Genomic DNA, 22,474 nt, shown 5'->3' with positions numbered 1-22,474 from the left:
GCGTTCTAGTAAACCTACGCTGCACTCCCTCCGAGGCCGATATGTCCTTCCGAAGGTGCGGTGCCCAGAACTGCTCACAGTACTCCAGGTGCGGTCTAACCAGGGTTTTGTATAGCTGCAGCATAACTTCTGCCGCCTTGTACTCTAGTCCTCTACTCACACTTTCACCAGCTACGGATAGGGACCAAGTTAAAAACAAGGACCTCAAAGGTAGCAATCTCTGCAAGGGAAAACATTTACTGGCCTGTGGCCTCCTTCTGTGCTGTACTAAGAAGTAAACTTAGCACTGACCTTTCTCACATAAAAACTCATCAACACCTGCGCTGGACTTCTGGCTAGTGTCTTCGCGACGAAAGCCCCTGAAATCATTCAATAAACACATGCCGTGATTGTTGGTCGGGAGAGGCCTTTCGGGACTTTCCGGATGCATGAACTAAAATGGGCATCAAAATGGTGATGGAGAGGCTTGTAGATTATGTGGTGTAGGCATAAGAAATGGGGCAGGCAGAGGCCCTAAGGGGTGAAATTGACCTGTCGGAGGCCCGGCAAAACCTGGGGAGAAAGGGACAGAAGTCCAAATGTTGGGTAAAGAAAATGTAGATTCAATATGAAAAGTCAGTACTTGACTGCTTACCTCACGCAATTGTAGGGTTGCCAAGCCTCCAGGATTGCCCTGGAGTCTCCAGGAATTAAAGATTAATCTCCTGGACACTGCTGCCAACCAACCGTGGAGAAACATCATAGAGGCATTAAAAGAAAAATGGTTTTTCCTTTTCTTTGAACGCTTTTCTTAATTAGTTCGAAAATTATAGCAGATGGGTCAAAAAGGATGTTTGACTGGGTCGGGTGGTTGGAAGTCATGTGATAAAACCTCCAGGAATGCGTCCAACCAGAGTTGGCAACCCTACCTACCCTTCATTGCCTTCCCCTGGCCTTAACCTTCATTAGCTTCACCATTCCTTCACTCACTCACCCAATCACTCACTCACTCACTCACTCACTCACTCACTGCTGCAAAAACGCTGCTCCCTCCTGCCTCAAAATACAGACAACCGGGGAGCAGCCTTTTCTCCTCTCCCAGGCCCAGCTGCTTAGAAAAGGCTCAAGCCCAGACCCCAATTTAAGTCACCTTGGCCCAATTCAGGCCAGAAGAAGATGTGTGCCTTTCCGCACATGGATAAAAGCAGCCGCTGGCCCCGATTTGACCGGCAGGTCGGCGAATGTTAGTCTTCATCTCAACAGGGCTGGAATACAATACAAAGTTATGCTACGGTTGTATAAAGCTCTGCTTAGACCGCATCTGGAGTACTGCGTTCAGTTCTGGGCACCACACCTCAGGAAGGATACACTGGTCTTGGAGGGGCTGCAGCGCACATTTACCAAAATGATACCGGGGCTAAAAGGGTTAAGTTGTCAGGACAGGTTGCATCGACTCGGCTCGTATTCCCTTGAGTTGAGAAGATTAAGATCTAATTGAGGTGTTTAAGATTATTAAAGGAGCTGATAGGCTCGATAGAGAAACTATTTCCTCTGGTGGGGGAGTCCGGAACAAGGGGGCATAATCTGAAAATTACAGCTAGGCAGTTCACGGGTGATGTCAGGAAGCACTTCTTCACACAAAGTGTAGTAGAAATCTGGAACTCTCTCCCCCAAAAAGCTGTTGAGGCTGGGGATCAATTGAAAATCTCAAAACCGAGATTGATTGATTTTTGTTAGGCACGGGTGTTGAGGGTTATGGAGCACAGGCGGGTAAATGGAGTTAAGGTACACATCAGTCACGAATGGCAGAACAGGCTCAAAGGGCTGAATGGCCTTCTCCCGTTCCTATGAACGTGCTGCCAGGAAATGGGCCGAGGAAAGCGAGCAACAGCGAGCGAGCGAGCGAGCGAGCGATCAGCAAAAAGACTGGCAAATGAAGGCAGCGTCGGCGTGAAGAACAGCAAACAGCTAACAAGAAAAGCCGACGGCAGTTGCTATTTCCAGGCGGTGTCCCAAGCGAGTACTGACCAGGCCTGCCTCTGACTTAGCTTGTGATATCGGATGGGATGGGGTACTTTTCAGAGGAGTGTGGTAGTAAGCGATGGCCTGCTTTGCTTCTCTTTACTTAAACGCTTGCTGCTTTGTGTATGTTTTTTGCCAGCTTATTTTCTTCATGTGTTTTTTTTTGTTGACTCTGTGTCGACTCCCTTGCCTTTGTCTGGCAGCAGGAGAATGTGCAGCAAAGGAATGGGCAAAGGAAAGCGAGAGAGAGTGCAGGAGCAAGCAGCAAAAAGCTTTGTGATTGAAGGGAGTGCGCAGAGCTGAGAGCAGCCTCTGCTGGCAAGAAAAGCCTACTGCACCTGGTATTCCCAGGCGGTCTCCCATCCAAGTACTAACCAGGCCTGACTCTGCTTAAGCTTCCGAGATCAGACGAGATCGGGCGTTCTCAGACTAGTATGGCCGTAGGCATCAATTGCTTGCTTTTCCCTTTACTTAAAGGGCTGCAGTCCTCTTCTTCATTCTTTACCACACTTTCTGCACTTGCCTGGCGCCGGGGGAAACAACATCACTCACAGGGTACACGCATTCGCACTGCCAAACACAAACACACACAAGTCCTGCTTCATCTGCAAAACAATCACATAGCAAGCTCAACGCTTCATTCAAATCCTACAACATAGCAACAGGAGGAGGCCATTCACACCCGCCTGCCTGCCTGCCTCCCTGCCTGCCTGCCTGCCTGCCTGCTCCGCCATTTCACAACATCATGGCTCATCTCTCATCTAACTCCAGAGACCTGCCTTTCGCCCATATCCCTTCATACCTTTGCTTGACAAAAACCTATCTCTCTCACATTTCAATTTCGCAATTCAGCTCCTATCAATTGCCCTTTGCGTGAGAGACTTACAAACTTCTACCACCCTTTGTGGGTAGTAATGTTTTCTCATCTCTCTCCTCAAAGGTCTGGCTCTACTTTTTAGACTCTGCCCCCTACTCCTAGAATCCCCAACCAGCGGAAATAGTTGCTCTCTATCCACCCTATCTGTTCCCCTTAATATCTTATGAACTTCCATCAGATCACCCCTTAACCTTCGAAACTCCACAGAATACAACCCCAATTTGTGTCATCTATCCTCGTAACTTAACCCTTGAAGTCCGGCTAGCGTTCTAGTAAACTTACGCTGCACTCCCTCCGAGGCCGATATGTCCTTCCGAAGGTGCGGTGCCCAGAACTGCTCACAGTACTCCAGGTGCGGTCTAACCAGGGTTTTGTATAGCTGCAGCATAACTTCTGCCGCCTTGTACTCTAGTCCTCTACTCACACTTTCACCAGCTACGGATAGGGACCAAGTTAAAAACAAGGACCTCAAAGGTAGCAATCTCTGCAAGGGAAAACATTTACTGGCCTGTGGCCTCCTTCTGTGCTGTACTAAGAAGTAAACTTAGCACTGACCTTTCTCACATAAAAACTCATCAACACCTGCGCTGGACTTCTGGCTAGTGTCTTCGCGACGAAAGCCCCTGAAATCATTCAATAAACACATGCCGTGATTGTTGGTCGGGAGAGGCCTTTCGGGACTTTCCGGATGCATGAACTAAAATGGGCATCAAAATGGTGATGGAGAGGCTTGTAGATTATGTGGTGTAGGCATAAGAAATGGGGCAGGCAGAGGCCCTAAGGGGTGAAATTGACCTGTCGGAGGCCCGGCAAAACCTGGGGAGAAAGGGACAGAAGTCCAAATGTTGGGTAAAGAAAATGTAGATTCAATATGAAAAGTCAGTACTTGACTGCTTACCTCACGCAATTGGAGGGTTGCCAAGCCTCCAGGATTGCCCTGGAGTCTCCAGGAATTAAAGATTAATCTCCTGGACACTGCTGCCAACCAACCGTGGAGAAACATCATAGAGGCATTAAAAGAAAAATGGTTTTTCATTTTCTTTGAACGCTTTTCTTAATTAGTTCGAAAATTATAGCAGATGGGTCAAAAAGGATGTTTGACTGGGTCGGGTGGTTGGAAGTCATGTGATAAAACCTCCAGGAATGCGTCCAACCAGAGTTGGCAACCCTACCTACCCTTCATTGCCTTCCCCTGGCCTTAACCTTCATTAGCTTCACCATTCCTTCACTCACTCACCCAATCACTCACTCACTCACTCACTCACTCACTCACTGCTGCAAAAACGCTGCTCCCTCCTGCCTCAAAATACAGACAACCGGGGAGCAGCCTTTTCTCCTCTCCCAGGCCCAGCTGCTTAGAAAAGGCTCAAGCCCAGACCCCAATTTAAGTCACCTTGGCCCAATTCAGGCCAGAAGAAGATGTGTGCCTTTCCGCACATGGATAAAAGCAGCCGCTGGCCCCGATTTGACCGGCAGGTCGGCGAATGTTAGTCTTCATCTCAACAGGGCTGGAATACAATACAAAGTTATGCTACGGTTGTATAAAGCTCTGCTTAGACCGCATCTGGAGTACTGCGTTCAGTTCTGGGCACCACACCTCAGGAAGGATACACTGGTCTTGGAGGGGCTGCAGCGCACATTTACCAAAATGATACCGGGGCTAAAAGGGTTAAGTTGTCAGGACAGGTTGCATCGACTCGGCTCGTATTCCCTTGAGTTGAGAAGATTAAGATCTAATTGAGGTGTTTAAGATTATTAAAGGAGCTGATAGGCTCGATAGAGAAACTATTTCCTCTGGTGGGGGAGTCCGGAACAAGGGGGCATAATCTGAAAATTACAGCTAGGCAGTTCACGGGTGATGTCAGGAAGCACTTCTTCACACAAAGTGTAGTAGAAATCTGGAACTCTCTCCCCCAAAAAGCTGTTGAGGCTGGGGATCAATTGAAAATCTCAAAACCGAGATTGATTGATTTTTGTTAGGCACGGGTGTTGAGGGTTATGGAGCACAGGCGGGTAAATGGAGTTAAGGTACACATCAGTCACGAATGGCAGAACAGGCTCAAAGGGCTGAATGGCCTTCTCCCGTTCCTATGAACGTGCTGCCAGGAAATGGGCCGAGGAAAGCGAGCAACAGCGAGCGAGCGAGCGAGCGAGCGATCAGCAAAAAGACTGGCAAATGAAGGCAGCGTCGGCGTGAAGAACAGCAAACAGCTAACAAGAAAAGCCGACGGCAGTTGCTATTTCCAGGCGGTGTCCCAAGCGAGTACTGACCAGGCCTGCCTCTGACTTAGCTTGTGATATCGGATGGGATGGGGTACTTTTCAGAGGAGTGTGGTAGTAAGCGATGGCCTGCTTTGCTTCTCTTTACTTAAACGCTTGCTGCTTTGTGTATGTTTTTTGCCAGCTTATTTTCTTCATGTGTTTTTTTTTGTTGACTCTGTGTCGACTCCCTTGCCTTTGTCTGGCAGCAGGAGAATGTGCAGCAAAGGAATGGGCAAAGGAAAGCGAGAGAGAGTGCAGGAGCAAGCAGCAAAAAGCTTTGTGATTGAAGGGAGTGCGCAGAGCTGAGAGCAGCCTCTGCTGGCAAGAAAAGCCTACTGCACCTGGTATTCCCAGGCGGTCTCCCATCCAAGTACTAACCAGACCTGACTCTGCTTAAGCTTCCGAGATCAGACGAGATCGGGCGTTCTCAGACTAGTATGGCCGTAGGCATCAATTGCTTGCTTTTCCCTTTACTTAAAGGGCTGCAGTCCTCTTCTTCATTCTTTACCACACTTTCTGCACTTGCCTGGCGCCGGGGGAAACAACATCACTCACAGGGTACACGCATTCGCACTGCCAAACACAAACACACACAAGTCCTGCTTCATCTGCAAAACAATCACATAGCAAGCTCAACGCTTCATTCAAATCCTACAACATAGCAACAGGAGGAGGCCATTCACACCCGCCTGCCTGCCTGCCTCCCTGCCTGCCTGCCTGCCTGCCTGCTCCGCCATTTCACAACATCATGGCTCATCTCTCATCTAACTCCAGAGACCTGCCTTTCGCCCATATCCCTTCATACCTTTGCTTGACAAAAACCTATCTCTCTCACATTTCAATTTCGCAATTCAGCTCCTATCAATTGCCCTTTGCGTGAGAGACTTACAAACTTCTACCACCCTTTGTGGGTAGTAATGTTTTCTCATCTCTCTCCTCAAAGGTCTGGCTCTACTTTTTAGACTCTGCCCCCTACTCCTAGAATCCCCAACCAGCGGAAATAGTTGCTCTCTATCCACCCTATCTGTTCCCCTTAATATCTTATGAACTTCCATCAGATCACCCCTTAACCTTCGAAACTCCACAGAATACAACCCCAATTTGTGTCATCTATCCTCGTAACTTAACCCTTGAAGTCCGGCTAGCGTTCTAGTAAACTTACGCTGCACTCCCTCCGAGGCCGATATGTCCTTCCGAAGGTGCGGTGCCCAGAACTGCTCACAGTACTCCAGGTGCGGTCTAACCAGGGTTTTGTATAGCTGCAGCATAACTTCTGCCGCCTTGTACTCTAGTCCTCTACTCACACTTTCACCAGCTACGGATAGGGACCAAGTTAAAAACAAGGACCTCAAAGGTAGCAATCTCTGCAAGGGAAAACATTTACTGGCCTGTGGCCTCCTTCTGTGCTGTACTAAGAAGTAAACTTAGCACTGACCTTTCTCACATAAAAACTCATCAACACCTGCGCTGGACTTCTGGCTAGTGTCTTCGCGACGAAAGCCCCTGAAATCATTCAATAAACACATGCCGTGATTGTTGGTCGGGAGAGGCCTTTCGGGACTTTCCGGATGCATGAACTAAAATGGGCATCAAAATGGTGATGGAGAGGCTTGTAGATTATGTGGTGTAGGCATAAGAAATGGGGCAGGCAGAGGCCCTAAGGGGTGAAATTGACCTGTCGGAGGCCCGGCAAAACCTGGGGAGAAAGGGACAGAAGTCCAAATGTTGGGTAAAGAAAATGTAGATTCAATATGAAAAGTCAGTACTTGACTGCTTACCTCACGCAATTGGAGGGTTGCCAAGCCTCCAGGATTGCCCTGGAGTCTCCAGGAATTAAAGATTAATCTCCTGGACACTGCTGCCAACCAACCGTGGAGAAACATCATAGAGGCATTAAAAGAAAAATGGTTTTTCATTTTCTTTGAACGCTTTTCTTAATTAGTTCGAAAATTATAGCAGATGGGTCAAAAAGGATGTTTGACTGGGTCGGGTGGTTGGAAGTCATGTGATAAAACCTCCAGGAATGCGTCCAACCAGAGTTGGCAACCCTACCTACCCTTCATTGCCTTCCCCTGGCCTTAACCTTCATTAGCTTCACCATTCCTTCACTCACTCACCCAATCACTCACTCACTCACTCACTCACTCACTCACTGCTGCAAAAACGCTGCTCCCTCCTGCCTCAAAATACAGACAACCGGGGAGCAGCCTTTTCTCCTCTCCCAGGCCCAGCTGCTTAGAAAAGGCTCAAGCCCAGACCCCAATTTAAGTCACCTTGGCCCAATTCAGGCCAGAAGAAGATGTGTGCCTTTCCGCACATGGATAAAAGCAGCCGCTGGCCCCGATTTGACCGGCAGGTCGGCGAATGTTAGTCTTCATCTCAACAGGGCTGGAATACAATACAAAGTTATGCTACGGTTGTATAAAGCTCTGCTTAGACCGCATCTGGAGTACTGCGTTCAGTTCTGGGCACCACACCTCAGGAAGGATACACTGGTCTTGGAGGGGCTGCAGCGCACATTTACCAAAATGATACCGGGGCTAAAAGGGTTAAGTTGTCAGGACAGGTTGCATCGACTCGGCTCGTATTCCCTTGAGTTGAGAAGATTAAGATCTAATTGAGGTGTTTAAGATTATTAAAGGAGCTGATAGGCTCGATAGAGAAACTATTTCCTCTGGTGGGGGAGTCCGGAACAAGGGGGCATAATCTGAAAATTACAGCTAGGCAGTTCACGGGTGATGTCAGGAAGCACTTCTTCACACAAAGTGTAGTAGAAATCTGGAACTCTCTCCCCCAAAAAGCTGTTGAGGCTGGGGATCAATTGAAAATCTCAAAACCGAGATTGATTGATTTTTGTTAGGCACGGGTGTTGAGGGTTATGGAGCACAGGCGGGTAAATGGAGTTAAGGTACACATCAGTCACGAATGGCAGAACAGGCTCAAAGGGCTGAATGGCCTTCTCCCGTTCCTATGAACGTGCTGCCAGGAAATGGGCCGAGGAAAGCGAGCAACAGCGAGCGAGCGAGCGAGCGAGCGATCAGCAAAAAGACTGGCAAATGAAGGCAGCGTCGGCGTGAAGAACAGCAAACAGCTAACAAGAAAAGCCGACGGCAGTTGCTATTTCCAGGCGGTGTCCCAAGCGAGTACTGACCAGGCCTGCCTCTGACTTAGCTTGTGATATCGGATGGGATGGGGTACTTTTCAGAGGAGTGTGGTAGTAAGCGATGGCCTGCTTTGCTTCTCTTTACTTAAACGCTTGCTGCTTTGTGTATGTTTTTTGCCAGCTTATTTTCTTCATGTGTTTTTTTTTGTTGACTCTGTGTCGACTCCCTTGCCTTTGTCTGGCAGCAGGAGAATGTGCAGCAAAGGAATGGGCAAAGGAAAGCGAGAGAGAGTGCAGGAGCAAGCAGCAAAAAGCTTTGTGATTGAAGGGAGTGCGCAGAGCTGAGAGCAGCCTCTGCTGGCAAGAAAAGCCTACTGCACCTGGTATTCCCAGGCGGTCTCCCATCCAAGTACTAACCAGGCCTGACTCTGCTTAAGCTACCGAGATCAGACGAGATCGGGCGTTCTCAGACTAGTATGGCCGTAGGCATCAATTGCTTGCTTTTCCCTTTACTTAAAGGGCTGCAGTCCTCTTCTTCATTCTTTACCACACTTTCTGCACTTGCCTGGCGCCGGGGGAAACAACATCACTCACAGGGTACACGCATTCGCACTGCCAAACACAAACACACACAAGTCCTGCTTCATCTGCAAAACAATCACATAGCAAGCTCAACGCTTCATTCAAATCCTACAACATAGCAACAGGAGGAGGCCATTCACACCCGCCTGCCTGCCTGCCTCCCTGCCTGCCTGCCTGCCTGCCTGCTCCGCCATTTCACAACATCATGGCTCATCTCTCATCTAACTCCAGAGACCTGCCTTTCGCCCATATCCCTTCATACCTTTGCTTGACAAAAACCTATCTCTCTCACATTTCAATTTCGCAATTCAGCTCCTATCAATTGCCCTTTGCGTGAGAGACTTACAAACTTCTACCACCCTTTGTGGGTAGTAATGTTTTCTCATCTCTCTCCTCAAAGGTCTGGCTCTACTTTTTAGACTCTGCCCCCTACTCCAAGAATCCCCAACCAGCGGAAATAGTTGCTCTCTATCCACCCTATCTGTTCCCCTTAATATCTTATGAACTTCCATCAGATCACCCCTTAACCTTCGAAACTCCACAGAATACAACCCCAATTTGTGTCATCTATCCTCGTAACTTAACCCTTGAAGTCCGGCTAGCGTTCTAGTAAACCTACGCTGCACTCCCTCCGAGGCCGATATGTCCTTCCGAAGGTGCGGTGCCCAGAACTGCTCACAGTACTCCAGGTGCGGTCTAACCAGGGTTTTGTATAGCTGCAGCATAACTTCTGCCGCCTTGTACTCTAGTCCTCTACTCACACTTTCACCAGCTACGGATAGGGACCAAGTTAAAAACAAGGACCTCAAAGGTAGCAATCTCTGCAAGGGAAAACATTTACTGGCCTGTGGCCTCCTTCTGTGCTGTACTAAGAAGTAAACTTAGCACTGACCTTTCTCACATAAAAACTCATCAACACCTGCGCTGGACTTCTGGCTAGTGTCTTCGCGACGAAAGCCCCTGAAATCATTCAATAAACACATGCCGTGATTGTTGGTCGGGAGAGGCCTTTCGGGACTTTCCGGATGCATGAACTAAAATGGGCATCAAAATGGTGATGGAGAGGCTTGTAGATTATGTGGTGTAGGCATAAGAAATGGGGCAGGCAGAGGCCCTAAGGGGTGAAATTGACCTGTCGGAGGCCCGGCAAAACCTGGGGAGAAAGGGACAGAAGTCCAAATGTTGGGTAAAGAAAATGTAGATTCAATATGAAAAGTCAGTACTTGACTGCTTACCTCACGCAATTGTAGGGTTGCCAAGCCTCCAGGATTGCCCTGGAGTCTCCAGGAATTAAAGATTAATCTCCTGGACACTGCTGCCAACCAACCGTGGAGAAACATCATAGAGGCATTAAAAGAAAAATGGTTTTTCCTTTTCTTTGAACGCTTTTCTTAATTAGTTCGAAAATTATAGCAGATGGGTCAAAAAGGATGTTTGACTGGGTCGGGTGGTTGGAAGTCATGTGATAAAACCTCCAGGAATGCGTCCAACCAGAGTTGGCAACCCTACCTACCCTTCATTGCCTTCCCCTGGCCTTAACCTTCATTAGCTTCACCATTCCTTCACTCACTCACCCAATCACTCACTCACTCACTCACTGCTGCAAAAACGCTGCTCCCTCCTGCCTCAAAATACAGACAACCGGGGAGCAGCCTTTTCTCCTCTCCCAGGCCCAGCTGCTTAGAAAAGGCTCAAGCCCAGACCCCAATTTAAGTCACCTTGGCCCAATTCAGGCCAGAAGAAGATGTGTGCCTTTCCGCACATGGATAAAAGCAGCCGCTGGCCCCGATTTGACCGGCAGGTCGGCGAATGTTAGTCTTCATCTCAACAGGGCTGGAATACAATACAAAGTTATGCTACGGTTGTATAAAGCTCTGCTTAGACCGCATCTGGAGTACTGCGTTCAGTTCTGGGCACCACACCTCAGGAAGGATACACTGGTCTTGGAGGGGCTGCAGCGCACATTTACCAAAATGATACCGGGGCTAAAAGGGTTAAGTTGTCAGGACAGGTTGCATCGACTCGGCTCGTATTCCCTTGAGTTGAGAAGATTAAGATCTAATTGAGGTGTTTAAGATTATTAAAGGAGCTGATAGGCTCGATAGAGAAACTATTTCCTCTGGTGGGGGAGTCCGGAACAAGGGGGCATAATCTGAAAATTACAGCTAGGCAGTTCACGGGTGATGTCAGGAAGCACTTCTTCACACAAAGTGTAGTAGAAATCTGGAACTCTCTCCCCCAAAAAGCTGTTGAGGCTGGGGATCAATTGAAAATCTCAAAACCGAGATTGATTGATTTTTGTTAGGCACGGGTGTTGAGGGTTATGGAGCACAGGCGGGTAAATGGAGTTAAGGTACACATCAGTCACGAATGGCAGAACAGGCTCAAAGGGCTGAATGGCCTTCTCCCGTTCCTATGAACGTGCTGCCAGGAAATGGGCCGAGGAAAGCGAGCAACAGCGAGCGAGCGAGCGAGCGAGCGATCAGCAAAAAGACTGGCAAATGAAGGCAGCGTCGGCGTGAAGAACAGCAAACAGCTAACAAGAAAAGCCGACGGCAGTTGCTATTTCCAGGCGGTGTCCCAAGCGAGTACTGACCAGGCCTGCCTCTGACTTAGCTTGTGATATCGGATGGGATGGGGTACTTTTCAGAGGAGTGTGGTAGTAAGCGATGGCCTGCTTTGCTTCTCTTTACTTAAACGCTTGCTGCTTTGTGTATGTTTTTTGCCAGCTTATTTTCTTCATGTGTTTTTTTTTGTTGACTCTGTGTCGACTCCCTTGCCTTTGTCTGGCAGCAGGAGAATGTGCAGCAAAGGAATGGGCAAAGGAAAGCGAGAGAGAGTGCAGGAGCAAGCAGCAAAAAGCTTTGTGATTGAAGGGAGTGCGCAGAGCTGAGAGCAGCCTCTGCTGGCAAGAAAAGCCTACTGCACCTGGTATTCCCAGGCGGTCTCCCATCCAAGTACTAACCAGGCCTGACTCTGCTTAAGCTACCGAGATCAGACGAGATCGGGCGTTTTCAGACTAGTATGGCCGTAGGCATCAATTGCTTGCTTTTCCCTTTACTTAAAGGGCTGCAGTCCTCTTCTTCATTCTTTACCACACTTTCTGCACTTGCCTGGCGCCGGGGGAAACAACATCACTCACAGGGTACACGCATTCGCACTGCCAAACACAAACACACACAAGTCCTGCTTCATCTGCAAAACAATCACATAGCAAGCTCAACGCTTCATTCAAATCCTACAACATAGCAACAGGAGGAGGCCATTCACACCCGCCTGCCTGCCTGCCTCCCTGCCTGCCTGCCTGCCTGCCTGCTCCGCCATTTCACAACATCATGGCTCATCTCTCATCTAACTCCAGAGACCTGCCTTTCGCCCATATCCCTTCATACCTTTGCTTGACAAAAACCTATCTCTCTCACATTTCAATTTCGCAATTCAGCTCCTATCAATTGCCCTTTGCGTGAGAGACTTACAAACTTCTACCACCCTTTGTGGGTAGTAATGTTTTCTCATCTCTCTCCTCAAAGGTCTGGCTCTACTTTTTAGACTCTGCCCCCTACTCCTAGAATCCCCAACCAGCGGAAATAGTTGCTCTCTATCCACCCTATCTGTTCCCCTTAATATCTTATGAACTTCCATCAGATCACCCCTTAACCTTCGAAACTCCACAGAATACAACCCCAATTTGTGTCATCTATCCTCGTAACTTAACCCTTGAAGTCCGGCTAGCGTTCTAGTAAACCTACGCTGCACTCCCTCCGAGGCCGATATGTCCTTCCGAAGGTGCGGTGCCCAGAACTGCTCACAGTACTCCAGGTGCGGTCTAACCAGGGTTTTGTATAGCTGCAGCATAACTTCTGCCGCCTTGTACTCTAGTCCTCTACTCACACTTTCACCAGCTACGGATAGGGACCAAGTTAAAAACAAGGACCTCAAAGGTAGCAATCTCTGCAAGGGAAAACATTTACTGGCCTGTGGCCTCCTTCTGTGCTGTACTAAGAAGTAAACTTAGCACTGACCTTTCTCACATAAAAACTCATCAACACCTGCGCTGGACTTCTGGCTAGTGTCTTCGCGACGAAAGCCCCTGAAATCATTCAATAAACACATGCCGTGATTGTTGGTCGGGAGAGGCCTTTCGGGACTTTCCGGATGCATGAACTAAAATGGGCATCAAAATGGTGATGGAGAGGCTTGTAGATTATGTGGTGTAGGCATAAGAAATGGGGCAGGCAGAGGCCCTAAGGGGTGAAATTGACCTGTCGGAGGCCCGGCAAAACCTGGGGAGAAAGGGACAGAAGTCCAAATGTTGGGTAAAGAAAATGTAGATTCAATATGAAAAGTCAGTACTTGACTGCTTACCTCACGCAATTGTAGGGTTGCCAAGCCTCCAGGATTGCCCTGGAGTCTCCAGGAATTAAAGATTAATCTCCTGGACACTGCTGCCAACCAACCGTGGAGAAACATCATAGAGGCATTAAAAGAAAAATGGTTTTTCATTTTCTTTGAACGCTTTTCTTAATTAGTTCGAAAATTATAGCAGATGGGTCAAAAAGGATGTTTGACTGGGTCGGGTGGTTGGAAGTCATGTGATAAAACCTCCAGGAATGCGTCCAACCAGAGTTGGCAACCCTACCTACCCTTCATTGCCTTCCCCTGGCCTTAACCTTCATTAGCTTCACCATTCCTTCACTCACTCACCCAATCACTCACTCACTCACTCACTCACTCACTGCTGCAAAAACGCTGGTCCCTCCTGCCTCAAAATACAGACAACCGGGGAGCAGCCTTTTCTCCTCTCCCAGGCCCAGCTGCTTAGAAAAGGCTCAAGCCCAGACCCCAATTTAAGTCACCTTGGCCCAATTCAGGCCAGAAGAAGATGTGTGCCTTTCCGCACATGGATAAAAGCAGCCGCTGGCCCCGATTTGACCGGCAGGTCGGCGAATGTTAGTCTTCATCTCAACAGGGCTGGAATACAATACAAAGTTATGCTACGGTTGTATAAAGCTCTGCTTAGACCGCATCTGGAGTACTGCGTTCAGTTCTGGGCACCACACCTCAGGAAGGATACACTGGTCTTGGAGGGGCTGCAGCGCACATTTACCAAAATGATACCGGGGCTAAAAGGGTTAAGTTGTCAGGACAGGTTGCATCGACTCGGCTCGTATTCCCTTGAGTTGAGAAGATTAAGATCTAATTGAGGTGTTTAAGATTATTAAAGGAGCTGATAGGCTCGATAGAGAAACTATTTCCTCTGGTGGGGGAGTCCGGAACAAGGGGGCATAATCTGAAAATTACAGCTAGGCAGTTCACGGGTGATGTCAGGAAGCACTTCTTCACACAAAGTGTAGTAGAAATCTGGAACTCTCTCCCCCAAAAAGCTGTTGAGGCTGGGGATCAATTGAAAATCTCAAAACCGAGATTGATTGATTTTTGTTAGGCACGGGTGTTGAGGGTTATGGAGCACAGGCGGGTAAATGGAGTTAAGGTACACATCAGTCACGAATGGCAGAACAGGCTCAAAGGGCTGAATGGCCTTCTCCCGTTCCTATGAACGTGCTGCCAGGAAATGGGCCGAGGAAAGCGAGCAACAGCGAGCGAGCGAGCGAGCGAGCGATCAGCAAAAAGACTGGCAAATGAAGGCAGCGTCGGCGTGAAGAACAGCAAACAGCTAACAAGAAAAGCCGACGGCAGTTGCTATTTCCAGGCGGTGTCCCAAGCGAGTACTGACCAGGCCTGCCTCTGACTTAGCTTGTGATATCGGATGGGATGGGGTACTTTTCAGAGGAGTGTGGTAGTAAGCGATGGCCTGCTTTGCTTCTCTTTACTTAAACGCTTGCTGCTTTGTGTATGTTTTTTGCCAGCTTATTTTCTTCATGTGTTTTTTTTTGTTGACTCTGTGTCGACTCCCTTGCCTTTGTCTGGCAGCAGGAGAATGTGCAGCAAAGGAATGGGCAAAGGAAAGCGAGAGAGAGTGCAGGAGCAAGCAGCAAAAAGCTTTGTGATTGAAGGGAGTGCGCAGAGCTGAGAGCAGCCTCTGCTGGCAAGAAAAGCCTACTGCACCTGGTATTCCCAGGCGGTCTCCCATCCAAGTACTAACCAGGCCTGACTCTGCTTAAGCTTCCGAGATCAGACGAGATCGGGCGTTTTCAGACTAGTATGGCCGTAGGCATCAATTGCTTGCTTTTCCCTTTACTTAAAGGGCTGCAGTCCTCTTCTTCATTCTTTACCACACTTTCTGCACTTGCCTGGCGCCGGGGGAAACAACATCACTCACAGGGTACACGCATTCGCACTGCCAAACACAAACACACACAAGTCCTGCTTCATCTGCAAAACAATCACATAGCAAGCTCAACGCTTCATTCAAATCCTACAACATAGCAACAGGAGGAGGCCATTCACACCCGCCTGCCTGCCTGCCTCCCTGCCTGCCTGCCTGCCTGCCTGCTCCGCCATTTCACAACATCATGGCTCATCTCTCATCTAACTCCAGAGACCTGCCTTTCGCCCATATCCCTTCATACCTTTGCTTGACAAAAACCTATCTCTCTCACATTTCAATTTCGCAATTCAGCTCCTATCAATTGCCCTTTGCGTGAGAGACTTACAAACTTCTACCACCCTTTGTGGGTAGTAATGTTTTCTCATCTCTCTCCTCAAAGGTCTGGCTCTACTTTTTAGACTCTGCCCCCTACTCCTAGAATCCCCAACCAGCGGAAATAGTTGCTCTCTATCCACCCTATCTGTTCCCCTTAATATCTTATGAACTTCCATCAGATCACCCCTTAACCTTCGAAACTCCACAGAATACAACCCCAATTTGTGTCATCTATCCTCGTAACTTAACCCTTGAAGTCCGGCTAGCGTTCTAGTAAACCTACGCTGCACTCCCTCCGAGGCCGATATGTCCTTCCGAAGGTGCGGTGCCCAGAACTGCTCACAGTACTCCAGGTGCGGTCTAACCAGGGTTTTGTATAGCTGCAGCATAACTTCTGCCGCCTTGTACTCTAGTCCTCTACTCACACTTTCACCAGCTACGGATAGGGACCAAGTTAAAAACAAGGACCTCAAAGGTAGCAATCTCTGCAAGGGAAAACATTTACTGGCCTGTGGCCTCCTTCTGTGCTGTACTAAGAAGTAAACTTAGCACTGACCTTTCTCACATAAAAACTCATCAACACCTGCGCTGGACTTCTGGCTAGTGTCTTCGCGACGAAAGCCCCTGAAATCATTCAATAAACACATGCCGTGATTGTTGGTCGGGAGAGGCCTTTCGGGACTTTCCGGATGCATGAACTAAAATGGGCATCAAAATGGTGATGGAGAGGCTTGTAGATTATGTGGTGTAGGCATAAGAAATGGGGCAGGCAGAGGCCCTAAGGGGTGAAATTGACCTGTCGGAGGCCCGGCAAAACCTGGGGAGAAAGGGACAGAAGTCCAAATGTTGGGTAAAGAAAATGTAGATTCAATATGAAAAGTCAGTACTTGACTGCTTACCTCACGCAATTGTAGGGTTGCCAAGCCTCCAGGATTGCCCTGGAGTCTCCAGGAATTAAAGATTAATCTCCTGGACACTGCTGCCAACCAACCGTGGAGAAACATCATAGAGGCATTAAAAGAAAAATGGTTTTTCATTTTCTTTGAACGCTTTTCTTAATTAGTTCGAAAATTATAGCAGATGGGTCAAAAAGGATGTTTGACTGGGTCGGGTGGTTGGAAGTCATGTGATAAAACCTCCAGGAATGCGTCCAACCAGAGTTGGCAACCCTACCTACCCTTCATTGCCTTCCCCTGGCCTTAACCTTCATTAGCTTCACCATTCCTTCACTCACTCACCCAATCACTCACTCACTCACTCACTCACTCACTGCTGCAAAAACGCTGGTCCCTCCTGCCTCAAAATACAGACAACCGGGGAGCAGCCTTTTCTCCTCTCCCAGGCCCAGCTGCTTAGAAAAGGCTCAAGCCCAGACCCCAATTTAAGTCACCTTGGCCCAATTCAGGCCAGAAGAAGATGTGTGCCTTTCCGCACATGGATAAAAGCAGCCGCTGGCCCCGATTTGACCGGCAGGTCGGCGAATGTTAGTCTTCATCTCAACAGGGCTGGAATACAATACAAAGTTATGCTACGGTTGTATAAAGCTCTGCTTAGACCGCATCTGGAGTACTGCGTTCAGTTCTGGGCACCACACCTCAGGAAGGATACACTGGTCTTGGAGGGGCTGCAGCGCACATTTACCAAAATGATACCGGGGCTAAAAGGGTTAAGTTGTCAGGACAGGTTGCATCGACTCGGCTCGTATTCCCTTGAGTTGAGAAGATTAAGATCTAATTGAGGTGTTTAAGATTATTAAAGGAGCTGATAGGCTCGATAGAGAAACTATTTCCTCTGGTGGGGGAGTCCGGAACAAGGGGGCATAATCTGAAAATTACAGCTAGGCAGTTCACGGGTGATGTCAGGAAGCACTTCTTCACACAAAGTGTAGTAGAAATCTGGAACTCTCTCCCCCAAAAAGCTGTTGAGGCTGGGGATCAATTGAAAATCTCAAAACCGAGATTGATTGATTTTTGTTAGGCACGGGTGTTGAGGGTTATGGAGCACAGGCGGGTAAATGGAGTTAAGGTACACATCAGTCACGAATGGCAGAACAGGCTCAAAGGGCTGAATGGCCTTCTCCCGTTCCTATGAACGTGCTGCCAGGAAATGGGCCGAGGAAAGCGAGCAACAGCGAGCGAGCGAGCGAGCGAGCGATCAGCAAAAAGACTGGCAAATGAAGGCAGCGTCGGCGTGAAGAACAGCAAACAGCTAACAAGAAAAGCCGACGGCAGTTGCTATTTCCAGGCGGTGTCCCAAGCGAGTACTGACCAGGCCTGCCTCTGACTTAGCTTGTGATATCGGATGGGATGGGGTACTTTTCAGAGGAGTGTGGTAGTAAGCGATGGCCTGCTTTGCTTCTCTTTACTTAAACGCTTGCTGCTTTGTGTATGTTTTTTGCCAGCTTATTTTCTTCATGTGTTTTTTTTTGTTGACTCTGTGTCGACTCCCTTGCCTTTGTCTGGCAGCAGGAGAATGTGCAGCAAAGGAATGGGCAAAGGAAAGCGAGAGAGAGTGCAGGAGCAAGCAGCAAAAAGCTTTGTGATTGAAGGGAGTGCGCAGAGCTGAGAGCAGCCTCTGCTGGCAAGAAAAGCCTACTGCACCTGGTATTCCCAGGCGGTCTCCCATCCAAGTACTAACCAGGCCTGACTCTGCTTAAGCTACCGAGATCAGACGAGATCGGGCGTTTTCAGACTAGTATGGCCGTAGGCATCAATTGCTTGCTTTTCCCTTTACTTAAAGGGCTGCAGTCCTCTTCTTCATTCTTTACCACACTTTCTGCACTTGCCTGGCGCCGGGGGAAACAACATCACTCACAGGGTACACGCATTCGCACTGCCAAACACAAACACACACAAGTCCTGCTTCATCTGCAAAACAATCACATAGCAAGCTCAACGCTTCATTCAAATCCTACAACATAGCAACAGGAGGAGGCCATTCACACCCGCCTCCCTGCCTGCCTGCCTGCTTGCCTGCTCCGCCATTTCACAACATCATGGCTCATCTCTCATCTAACTCCAGAGACCTGCCTTTCGCCCATATCCCTTCATACCTTTGCTTGACAAAAACCTATCTCTCTCACATTTCAATTTCGCAATTCAGCTCCTATCAATTGCCCTTTGCGTGAGAGACTTACAAACTTCTACCACCCTTTGTGGGTAGTAATGTTTTCTCATCTCTCTCCTCAAAGGTCTGGCTCTACTTTTTAGACTCTGCCCCCTACTCCTAGAATCCCCAACCAGCGGAAATAGTTGCTCTCTATCCACCCTATCTGTTCCCCTTAATATCTTATGAACTTCCATCAGATCACCCCTTAACCTTCGAAACTCCACAGAATACAACCCCAATTTGTGTCATCTCTCCTCGTAACTTAACCCTTGAAGTCCGGCTAGCGTTCTAGTAAACCTACGCTGCACTCCCTCCGAGGCCGATATGTCCTTCCGAAGGTGCGGTGCCCAGAACTGCTCACAGTACTCCAGGTGCGGTCTAACCAGGGTTTTGTATAGCTGCAGCATAACTTCTGCCGCCTTGTACTCTAGTCCTCTACTCACACTTTCACCAGCTACGGATAGGGACCAAGTTAAAAACAAGGACCTCAAAGGTAGCAATCTCTGCAAGGGAAAACATTTACTGGCCTGTGGCCTCCTTCTGTGCTGTACTAAGAAGTAAACTTAGCACTGACCTTTCTCACATAAAAACTCATCAACACCTGCGCTGGACTTCTGGCTAGTGTCTTCGCGACGAATGCCCCTGAAATCATTCAATAAACACATGCCGTGATTGTTGGTCGGGAGAGGCCTTTCGGGACTTTCCGGATGCATGAACTAAAATGGGCATCAAAATGGTGATGGAGAGGCTTGTAGATTATGTGGTGTAGGCATAAGAAATGGGGCAGGCAGAGGCCCTAAGGGGTGAAATTGACCTGTCGGAGGCCCGGCAAAACCTGGGGAGAAAGGGACAGAAGTCCAAATGTTGGGTAAAGAAAATGTAGATTCAATATGAAAAGTCAGTACTTGACTGCTTACCTCACGCAATTGGAGGGTTGCCAAGCCTCCAGGATTGCCCTGGAGTCTCCAGGAATTAAAGATTAATCTCCTGGACACTGCTGCCAACCAACCGTGGAGAAACATCATAGAGGCATTAAAAGAAAAATGGTTTTTCCTTTTCTTTGAACGCTTTTCTTAATTAGTTCGAAAATTATAGCAGATGGGTCAAAAAGGATGTTTGACTGGGTCGGGTGGTTGGAAGTCATGTGATAAAACCTCCAGGAATGCGTCCAACCAGAGTTGGCAACCCTACCTACCCTTCATTGCCTTCCCCTGGCCTTAACCTTCATTAGCTTCACCATTCCTTCACTCACTCACCCAATCACTCACTCACTCACTCACTCACTGCTGCAAAAACGCTGGTCCCTCCTGCCTCAAAATACAGACAACCGGGGAGCAGCCTTTTCTCCTCTCCCAGGCCCAGCTGCTTAGAAAAGGCTCAAGCCCACACCCCAATTTAAGTCACCTTGGCCCAATTCAGGCCAGAAGAAGATGTGTGCCTTTCCGCACATGGATAAAAGCAGCCGCTGGCCCCGATTTGACCGGCAGGTCGGCGAATGTTAGTCTTCATCTCAACAGGGCTGGAATACAATACAAAGTTATGCTACGGTTGTATAAAGCTCTGCTTAGACCGCATCTGGAGTACTGCGTTCAGTTCTGGGCACCACACCTCAGGAAGGATACACTGGTCTTGGAGGGGCTGCAGCGCACATTTACCAAAATGATACCGGGGCTAAAAGGGTTAAGTTGTCAGGACAGGTTGCATCGACTAGGCTCGTATTCCCTTGAGTTTAGAAGATTAAGATCTAATTGAGGTGTTTAAGATTATTAAAGGAGCTGATAGGCTCGATAGAGAAACTATTTCCTCTGGTGGGGGAGTCCGGAACAAGGGGGCATAATCTTAAAATTACAGCTAGGCAGTTCACGGGTGATGTCAGGAAGCACTTCTTCACACAAAGTGTAGTAGAAATCTGGAACTCTCTCCCCCAAAAAGCTGTTGAGGCTGGGGATCAATTGAAAATCTCAAAACCGAGATTGATTGATTTTTGTTAGGCACGGGTGTTGAGGGTTATGGAGCACAGGCGGGTAAATGGAGTTAAGGTACACATCAGTCACGAATGGCGGAACAGGCTCAAAGGGCTGAATGGCCTTCTCCCGTTCCTATGAGCGTGCTGCCAGGAAATGGGCCGAGGAAAGCGAGCAACAGCGAGCGAGCGAGCGAACGAGTGATCAGCAAAAAGACTGGCAAATGAAGGCAGCGTCGGCGTGAAGAACAGCAAACAGCGAACAAGAAAAGCCGACGGCAGTTGCTATTTCCAGGCGGTGTCCCAAGCGAGTACTGACCAGGCCTGCCTCTGACTTAGCTTGTGATATCGGATGGGATGGGGTACTTTTCAGAGGAGTGTGGGAGTAAGCGATGGCCTGCTTTGCTTCTCTTTACTTAAACGCTTGCTGCTTTGTGTATGTTTTTTGCCAGCTTATTTTCTTCATGTGTTTTTTTTTGTTGACTCTGTGTCGACTCCCTTGCCTTTGTCTGGCAGCAGGAGAATGTGCAGCAAAGGAATGGGCAAAGGAAAGCGAGAGAGAGTGCAGGAGCAAGCAGCAAAAAGCTTTGTGATTGAAGGGAGTGCGCAGAGCTGAGAGCAGCCTCTGCTGGCAAGAAAAGCCTACTGCACCTGGTATTCCCAGGCGGTCTCCCATCCAAGTACTAACCAGGCCTGACTCTGCTTAAGCTACCGAGATCAGACGAGATCGGGCGTTTTCAGACTAGTATGGCCGTAGGCATCAATTGCTTGCTTTTCCCTTTACTTAAAGGGCTGCAGTCCTCTTCTTCATTCTTTACCACACTTTCTGCACTTGCCTGGCGCCGGGGGAAACAACATCACTCACAGGGTACACGCATTCGCACTGCCAAACACAAACACACACAAGTCCTGCTTCATCTGCAAAACAATCACATAGCAAGCTCAACGCTTCATTCAAATCCTACAACATAGCAACAGGAGGAGGCCATTCACACCCGCCTGCCTGCCTGCCTCCCTGCCTGCCTGCCTGCCTGCCTGCTCCGCCATTTCACAACATCATGGCTCATCTCTCATCTAACTCCAGAGACCTGCCTTTCGCCCATATCCCTTCATACCTTTGCTTGACAAAAACCTATCTCTCTCACATTTCAATTTCGCAATTCAGCTCCTATCAATTGCCCTTTGCGTGAGAGACTTACAAACTTCTACCACCCTTTGTGGGTAGTAATGTTTTCTCATCTCTCTCCTCAAAGGTCTGGCTCTACTTTTTAGACTCTGCCCCCTACTCCTAGAATCCCCAACCAGCGGAAATAGTTGCTCTCTATCCACCCTATCTGTTCCCCTTAATATCTTATGAACTTCCATCAGATCACCCCTTAACCTTCGAAACTCCACAGAATACAACCCCAATTTGTGTCATCTATCCTCGTAACTTAACCCTTGAAGTCCGGCTAGCGTTCTAGTAAACCTACGCTGCACTCCCTCCGAGGCCGATATGTCCTTCCGAAGGTGCGGTGCCCAGAACTGCTCACAGTACTCCAGGTGCGGTCTAACCAGGGTTTTGTATAGCTGCAGCATAACTTCTGCCGCCTTGTACTCTAGTCCTCTACTCACACTTTCACCAGCTACGGATAGGGACCAAGTTAAAAACAAGGACCTCAAAGGTAGCAATCTCTGCAAGGGAAAACATTTACTGGCCTGTGGCCTCCTTCTGTGCTGTACTAAGAAGTAAACTTAGCACTGACCTTTCTCACATAAAAACTCATCAACACCTGCGCTGGACTTCTGGCTAGTGTCTTCGCGACGAAAGCCCCTGAAATCATTCAATAAACACATGCCGTGATTGTTGGTCGGGAGAGGCCTTTCGGGACTTTCCGGATGCATGAACTAAAATGGGCATCAAAATGGTGATGGAGAGGCTTGTAGATTATGTGGTGTAGGCATAAGAAATGGGGCAGGCAGAGGCCCTAAGGG

At 48.5% G+C, this 22,474-nt stretch overlaps 5 non-coding genes and 2 pseudogenes across 5 annotated transcripts; all 7 read right to left on the bottom strand.

Moving 5' to 3' along the window:
• Positions 1-2,327: 2,327 nt before the first annotated feature.
• Positions 2,328-2,447, bottom strand: LOC137322307 (5S ribosomal RNA). Its single transcript, XR_010963061.1, has one exon. It is a non-coding gene; the product is annotated as a 5S ribosomal RNA (ribosomal RNA).
• Positions 2,448-5,469: 3,022 nt separating this feature from the next.
• Positions 5,470-5,589, bottom strand: LOC137322346 (5S ribosomal RNA; annotated as a pseudogene).
• A 3,022-nt stretch (positions 5,590-8,611) lies between these two features.
• Positions 8,612-8,731, bottom strand: LOC137322332 (5S ribosomal RNA; annotated as a pseudogene).
• Positions 8,732-11,741: 3,010 nt separating this feature from the next.
• Positions 11,742-11,861, bottom strand: LOC137322300 (5S ribosomal RNA). Its single transcript, XR_010963054.1, has one exon. It is a non-coding gene; the product is annotated as a 5S ribosomal RNA (ribosomal RNA).
• Positions 11,862-14,879: 3,018 nt separating this feature from the next.
• LOC137322257 (5S ribosomal RNA) lies at positions 14,880-14,999 on the bottom strand. Its single transcript, XR_010963014.1, has one exon. It is a non-coding gene; the product is annotated as a 5S ribosomal RNA (ribosomal RNA).
• A 3,018-nt stretch (positions 15,000-18,017) lies between these two features.
• LOC137322298 (5S ribosomal RNA) lies at positions 18,018-18,137 on the bottom strand. The gene has a single exon (XR_010963052.1). It is a non-coding gene; the product is annotated as a 5S ribosomal RNA (ribosomal RNA).
• A 3,002-nt stretch (positions 18,138-21,139) lies between these two features.
• Positions 21,140-21,259, bottom strand: LOC137322297 (5S ribosomal RNA). The gene has a single exon (XR_010963051.1). It is a non-coding gene; the product is annotated as a 5S ribosomal RNA (ribosomal RNA).
• Between the last annotated feature and the right edge of the window lie 1,215 nt (positions 21,260-22,474).

Source organism: Heptranchias perlo, chromosome 5 (assembly GCF_035084215.1).
Source record: "Heptranchias perlo isolate sHepPer1 chromosome 5, sHepPer1.hap1, whole genome shotgun sequence".
Classification (NCBI taxonomy): domain Eukaryota; kingdom Metazoa; phylum Chordata; class Chondrichthyes; order Hexanchiformes; family Hexanchidae; genus Heptranchias; species Heptranchias perlo.
This window is presented reverse-complemented; position numbering and strand designations above follow the sequence as displayed.